General features: G+C 41.3%; 1 non-coding gene across 1 annotated transcript; it reads right to left on the reverse strand.

Moving 5' to 3' along the window:
- Window positions 1-6,760: 6,760 nt before the first annotated feature.
- Window positions 6,761-6,947, reverse strand: LOC132215040 (U2 spliceosomal RNA). Its single transcript, XR_009448408.1, has one exon. It is a non-coding gene; the product is annotated as a U2 spliceosomal RNA (small nuclear RNA).
- Between the last annotated feature and the right edge of the window lie 1,105 nt (window positions 6,948-8,052).

Consider the following 8,052-nt stretch of genomic DNA (forward strand, 5'->3'; position numbering starts at 1 on the left):
ATTTCCCAGTTAATTTTTTCAAAAATTTTCAAGTTATTGTTTAAACTTTTATGTCTTTTTTTTCCTGAAGTATGTGTTTGATTTTAGCAATTTGTTTCTCCAAATTAAATTTAAATAAAATTATTTCCATAATGTTAAGAGCTGGTGTACACCTCTTTCCCTTCTCTGAACAGCTGGAGGGAGACTTGTAAGGAATTTATTGATGTCCCAGGCCCTGTGTCTACATGTATTTGATTCTCACAGTACTTATTTTCCGATTGAGGAAAAGTGGCTCAGAGTGGTTAAGTGAATTGCCCAATATTGGGCAACTATAAAACAGTGCTAGCCTATGAAGCAAGGACTGTCTAACTCTGGGGTAGATTGATTACAAAAACAGCTGGGATTCTGTCCACCTCTGTTTCCATATCTTTTGCAATGTGAATTTGTAGCTCCTTCCACCAAGAAGTGGGGCCTGTTTCCCCACTTCTTATTTCAGGGCTAGTCTAGTGGCTATTTTAGCCAGTGGGGAGAAATGTAATTGTGGGCCAATTCTGAGTCTAGACTTTAAGGGGCCATGCCCCCGTCTGGCTCTCCGGCTCAGAACCCTACCTCACCATGAGAACCAGCTTGGGGTAGCCTGATGGAAGATGAGAGAACTCATGGGGCAGAGCTCAGGCAGCTCAGTCACCCCAGTTAAGGTCCCAGATACCAGGAGAGCCAAGCCAAGATCAACAAAGTTGGCTACTATCCCCATAGCAGGCTTCAAGCGCTAGAGTGAGCCCACCAAGACCACCAAGTTCAGATGAGCAGAACTGACTACTCATGCACAAAAATAAAGCTGGGTTGTTGTAGCCATTGAGATGTTGTGGTTGTTTATCATATGGCATTATTTAAGCAAAAGGTACTAATATAAATTCACAATGCCTTCAGATCTTATATATGCCTTATTATAATACTAGAGGCCCGGTGCATGAAAATTCGTGCACTGGGGGCGGGGGGGTGTCCCTCAAACCAGCCTGTGCCCTCTCACAGACCAGGAGCCTTTGAAGGATGTCTGGCTTCTCTTTCTGGGAGGTGACCCACAGGCTGATCAGGGGATGGTGCTTTCCAGCAAGCAGCTGGCCCCACCCCCCCATCACCCCTCTGCCACCACCAGTTGCCGCCACCCTCCTCTGCCTGCTAGCACCCACCTTGGCTGGCCTAGCACTGTGCGCTGGCCGGCCCCACCTCTCACCAACCAGTCATTGCGCCGTTTAGTCGATTTGCATATTAGGCTTTTATTATATAGGATAAAGAAAATTGTTGTTGCAAGCACATCTATCAAAAGTCATTTTTCCAGTTTTTATCACGCTATTATGTTCTTTTCAATTACTCAGAAGGGTAAAAAACATGTTGTGAGCAAGATATTAGAAAAGAAACTAAATTATTTGTGTTTAATGGGCCAATTTAATGAGCAACTAAATTGCAGACTGAACTATAATGCAAGTCTCTCCTTCTATCATCAGACAAATTCAATACAGACAAATCAACTAATATTTTTTAGTATCTTGCCTGTATAGGCCCAATGCTACAGTACAATGGTGTTTTAAGACACGGTTCCTGTTTTCAAGGACTTTATAACCTAATTGAAACATAAGAAGCCATGCGAATGAGAGAAGTTACATAACAATGAAATATTTCAAGAACACCTTCACCACAACTGATGTTTCAAAAAGAAAATATGCACCATCACTTTGCTTTGATAAAGCAAGTTAATTTTACACTTGCTAGGAGAATACAGAAGAAAGAATACAGAAGAAAAGTAAAATGCTTGGGAGAGAAACGTCCCAGGTGAAGGCTGACTTTATAGGGAGGGCTGGAACTCCTTCTTAGAGCGTTTCCATAAGCAGATAAGAAGGCTCTCTTGGTAGGTAAAACTGCAGATAATATTAGCAGTGGGAAAGAGCAAGGTGTATTTGGCAGTGAGTAAATAATATGAGGACAGAGGAAATCAATAGAACAAAGTGACTGATTAGATATGGAGTCGAAGAGACAGGAGAAGCATGTGTGTCTCCAGCCAGGAGGATGGTGATCATTAACAGACAAAAAAGTTAACAGGTGGCAGCTGATGAACTCTTCAATATTAGATATCTGGAACACTGGGTGGGAGTGAAATATCCAACAGGCTGTTAGAAATTCAGGTCAGGGGCCAAGGGGAGAGGTCAAAGTTAGAGATATGGCTTGAAAATCTTCAGTGCAAGAGAGCTGAGATAAAACAGAGCAGATGGGCGGACTGGACGTCAGGGAATGCCCGAAATGTCTGGTAAGAGAGATAAGAAAGATGCCCGCTGACTGCTAAGCAGGAAGTAGCAAGTGCCATGAGTCACATTAAGTGTGATAACCATTCAGAGAAGGGAGAGGTGTACAGCAGCAGAGCGGAAACATTCTCTTTCAAGAGAGAATTGATGATAATGAGCAGGGCAGGCTCACAGCGGAACCAGATGCTTCTGTAAGTCAGTTGAAGGGATGCATGGTTCTGGCTGGATGGCTCACCTGTTAACAACAGAAACACAGGGGAGACTGATTAAACTTATTTGCAAAAAGAACAAAATTAGCCGACTTTGTTTGGGGCTGGTCTACTCTGTTTGATTTTGTGTTGATTTTAATGGCCTAAATTTGCAAGTTTCTCCTTCACCTTTATTCATTTTAATAAATTCAGAAAGTGCAAATTGAAGAAAATATTTGATGAGGATAAAGCCAGCCCAAATAAATAAAGTATCAAGTTACATGAACAATGGCCAGCTCCTCCTTTTACTATTGATGCTATAAATACATCTTAAGTTCCATACAAATTACACATACAGGGTACTCTTGTCCCTGCTTCATTAACAGAGACACATATTTACATACCCACGTTAATTAGTTCTCATGTTACAGATGATGCCATCATGACATCGTTAAGAAAGTACAATTCATCCCAACCACTGGAAGAACCAAAGAGCTCTAGCAATGTAAATAATAGTCATCGGTTATATTTCATTTAAGTAGAGTGTGAAGAATAGAAAAGCATACAGGCTTTTAAAAAGCTACCTTTCTTTTTTATTACTGATTTTGAGAGAGAGAGGGAGAGAGAGAGAGAGAGAGAGACAGAGACAGAGACAGAGACATTGATGTGAGAGAAAAACATCAATCAGTTGCCTCCCATATTCACCCGACCAGGGATTGAACCCACAACCTAGGTATGTGCCCTGACCTGGAATCAAACCGGCAACCTTTTGGTGTACAGGACAATGCTCCAACCAACTTAGCCACTCAGCCAGGGCTATCTTGCTTTTCATTTTATTTTTAAAGTTTATAAAAGAAGCCATAAGTCCTTAGTCACCAGACACATACACATTAACTATTCTGGTCTATATCTGCTCCGAGTGCTGTGCTCCAGGAATACTATGTGTAGCAACTGCTATTTTAACTAGCTTTTCAAGTGGCTCAAACCCTAAAATTTGAGAACCATGACCTAGGTGTTCTCACGAGACACAAGGGTAGTTGAAAGGGGGCAGGCGCCCCAGTGAACAGGACCCAGCCCTTCCCTTTGCCTTTTCTCCCTCTTACGTGGAGAAGCTCTGCTCTATGGTCTTCTGGCATTGGGCTGTCATCCTTTCCATTCATTGAGCCAGAAATCTGGGAGTCACCCCTCCCCTCCCACATCAATCCACCAGCAAGTCCTGTCAATCATCTTATCAAAATATATATCCCAATCTGCCTCCCCACCTTAAGCAAGCCTGCCATCTTCTTTTGCCTACTCCTGCAAAATCCTTCTAAGCCATCTCCTTGTTTCTGCTCTTCGCCTCCTCCAGTCCATTCTTCTTGGGACACCAATAATTTTTTTTCAAAACTTAAATTAGATCACGTTGCCTCACAACTTAAAAGCTTTCTATGCCCCCAAAGCATTCAAACAAAATCTGGGCTCTTCTAACCATGGATCATGTGTGTGTCATACCCCTGCCTATCTCTATATCTTCTTGTGCCACACTCCCGAGGTCTCAGTATCATTCTAGTCATATGTTTGCTTGTTTGTTTCCTCAGCACCAAGCCAAGGAGGCAGAGGACTCTGCATTTGCTCTCTTTTTTGCAAACACCTCAGCTTAAATGTCACCTCCCAGAGGTCTTTCAAGACCATTCTATTTAAACTCAATTTCCCTCTCTCCATTTTTCTCTATCTTAGCACTTTTTGTTTCCTTCAGAACACTTATTACAACTTAAATTTTTGGTTTGCTTTCATTTTGTTTGGCTCTAACCTAAAAGCTCAATGAGTGTAGGAACCGTGTCCATTGTGTTCACCACTGTGTCTCTGGTACCTAGTGTGGGGCCTGACATACATTAGGAACTCCATTCTTGGATAAATGGATGAAATCATCCAAAGTTATCAAGGCGTGGAAATCCCTGACACAGACAAGTTAGAAGCTTCCATTTTGGGTGGGGTGACAGTGAAATTAAATTCCATTCCAGAATTATATCCATGGCTGCTGACCTAAAATTCCCAAGCACATGTTCTTCCAACCCAGTGGAGCTAGATCACAGGGTTGTTGGGAAAGTTCTATGAAGCTGACAGGTGGTTTTGCCCCTTTTGAAGAGGAATTTATTAACATTCATCGGTAGGCACAAAGATATCACAGTCGTAAATCAGAGTTTGAGCTCTTTGGGAGATTATACAGCATGCATTATTAATACTTAGTATGATTATATTAAAAGCATATTAATTTAAGATAATCTCATTTTTATAATATAAGCTTTTGCCCAAGAACATTATGACAATCACATCTGGAGAAGGTTGGGGCAGTTACTGAATTAGATTTGACTGCTTGCCAACTATGGCACAACTTTGGATTCCCCACCACGAATGGAAGTGGATGTGTGAGAGGAGGGGTAAGAGTGGGTGCCAATGATGAGAACTAGCTCTAAGGTCCTTCCAATTGCTTCTGATTCTTCACTGTCAGCTCAGCCAATTCAGCCCAACTAAACAAACAGATACTCAGAGCCTTCCCAGTGCCAGACACTGAGCTGGGAAGATGACAGTGAACAATTTAGACACTCATTCTGCTCCAACAGAATCTGGAGATGGTAAATGGGGGGTAAAGAAAACTTAGCAAAATCAGGTGGTGACATCAGCACTTGGCGCTTCTCTCAGAATGTCAGCTTGACACAAGGATTAGCCACATGTAGTCAACAAAGAAATAGCACTTTTCTGAATGGTGCCAAAATATGTTTAGTTCTTGGTTCCATGAAATGACCCTTAGATGTATTTGAAATGGTCCCAGAATTGAAGCCCCGACAGCCTTCACTTGACTCTTCCTTCATCTCCTTATTCATTTGAGCTCCTTCACCATACCCACATGTTTATTGTGTTTTCCTGTGTGATACTGAGTCACTTTTTCTTAATTTAATAGTAAAATCCATATTTTTTTTATTGGGTTTATGGAATAATAGAATGTCTGGCTTGCCCAGAATTTCTTCAGACATCATCCTGAAGCTATTTTCTAAAACACTGTTGTGCGCCCGACTGGTGTGGCTCAACCTATGTATCAGAAGGTCATGTTTCAATTCCTGGTCAGGGCACATGCCTGGGTTACAGGCTTGATCCCCAGTAGGGGTGTGCAGGAGACAGCCAATCAATGATTCCCTCTCATCATTGATGTTTCTATCTCTCTCTCCCTTTCCCTTCCTCTCTGAAATCAATGACAATATATTTAAAACACTGTTGTACCCCCAGTTACCCACATTTTTACAGCACCATCATGATGCCTATTTGTAACCGATGGCAGCTGGAGTGGTGCATCTTTTGTTTTCTCACTAGTCCCTCTGCAGTAATCATTCTTTAGATTAGGTACTAACTATGTTCACTACTAGTATAAATCACACACTTTTTAAAAATGTTTTTTTTATTGACTTTTAGAGAGAGGGGGAGAGGATGAAACTTTGGTCGGCTGCCTCTTGCATGCTCCCCACCTTGAATCAAGCCTGAAACCCAGGCATGTGCCCTCACCAGGAATCCAACTGGCAATCTTTGGTGCATGGGACAGTGCTCAACTGAGCCACACTGGCCAGGGCTAAATCACTCTCTTTTGAATTGTCTCAGCACCAACATTGCCAAGTAGTATGGTTCACTTCAAGCCTTACTGTAAAGTTGACAATGGTTGTGTCACTCATTATCAGACATTTACTCCACATTTTTCAACTATTTTATGACTGAATGGAGAGAATATGGATTATGTGGTAATGTGGGCAAGTCATTAATTCTCTGAGTCTGTCATAAAATTAGAGGATTAGATTAGGTTGGAGGTTAAACTACTGAACAATGAGGCAAATTTAGATGAGCTGGAATGGCCCTCACTGTATTTTAAATGTTCTCTTTCATTGGAAACTTATAAAATTGGGAGGTTTCCCATAAAACTCCAGATTTCTTTCTTCTCTTGAAAGAAATCTGAATTCCCTTGAAAAATCTGTTTTCAGATATTCCTATTCTTCTCACATTCACAAATGACAAGGGAAGGAGGTACGACTAACTGACCTCATTTCTCTTCTGATAGCAGCTGAAGATGGTTAGGCCTCGTGCCCCTTTTTTTGGTGAAATCCAAGGGACTTACAAGAACCAGATTTAGAAAAGGAAACTCTCTTAATGGCCTAGAAAATTCTTTGAGGAAAGAGGAACAGTGACCTCACCTCTACCATAGCCTTGGGTCACGGTTCATGTGTGGTCTCACATTTTTTCAATATTTATCACAGTTTGTTGGCTTGTTGTTGTTTTTTCTGGTTCACTGTTCCTGGAAGTACTGAAACAGCAGATTGATGCGTGGCGTGGACAGAGCAAGGTCCTATTTCATCTCCCCCCAAAATCCACTTAACAAAATGTCTTCAGCTACAGGACATATCAGCTGTTAAACTGATAAGAACAGATACTACACTTGATTTGAGCCAAAAAGCTGAAAAACAATGAACAGGTTTGTTTCTTTAAAATAATTAGGAGAGCCCAGGCCATTGCGACTCAGTTGGATGGGTGTCATCCATGCACCAGAAGGTTGCTGGGGCTCCATCCCAGGTAGGGGGGCATGTCTCACTCCCCCTCTCCCTCTTTCTCTAAAACCAATAAAAACATATTTTAAAAAAATAGAATTTCTATAAAAAATAATAATAATTGGGAGGAGTGAAGTTGAGAACAAGGTAGTTTATTTTGCCCCACCAACCTTCCTGGTTCTCCGAATCCACCGTTCCTAGAGCAGTTCTTGCCATTTGATGACTTAGGAGAAGGACTATTTGTATGGAGGAGAGTGGGTTGTATTTTGCGTTGTAAAAAGGAGAGAAGAAAATTCTACCTGAACCAATTGGAAGTCAGAAGTCTTTTAAGTAGACACCTGCTCTTCCTGTAATGGCAGTTCCCACGTGGCTCCGTTTATTTGTTTATATTATCTGTCTGGCCCTTTGGGTCACCTGAGTTTTCACTAGATAATCTGTAAGTCCCCTTCCATCTTAATAAATCTAAACATTCTAAAATATTTTGACAGTGCTGAGCCCCCACAAGCAGGTATTCCCTCCTCTCCTGGCAAAATATCACCAATCTAAACACAAAGATGCATCCCTTGTTCTTCAGTTAAATCCCCAGCAACCATAAAAATCCCCAGCACCTATAAGGCACTCAGTAAGTATTTGTGGAATGAAGTATTCAGGGTGAGCAATTACCTTTGGAGAGGGTCCATGAAGATTAACAGAGCAAATGAGTGTTTAAGAGGGCACAGAATCACCTTAATTGCAATTTCATTAGGTTTTATGTTGCCCAATAGAGAGGGATAGCCAGCTTTAAATGTTTTGGATTAAATATTTTGTAGTTTAACATGTCCTGGGTACAAATACAGCTTTTATAGTGTATTTTTATTTCTATTGAAGGCTAGGTATATATCCTGAGCAGTAATGAAATAAAAAAACAGTAAGCCTGATACTTAAAGGAATAAAGAGTTCACTTCTTTGATTGAGATTAGGCTTAAATACTTCACTTTTCTGAAAATCAGGTTTCTGAATGGAGCCAGGGTGGGGATAGGTGACAGA

Source organism: Myotis daubentonii, chromosome 13, assembly GCF_963259705.1.
Source record: "Myotis daubentonii chromosome 13, mMyoDau2.1, whole genome shotgun sequence".
Lineage (NCBI taxonomy): Eukaryota > Metazoa > Chordata > Mammalia > Chiroptera > Vespertilionidae > Myotis > Myotis daubentonii.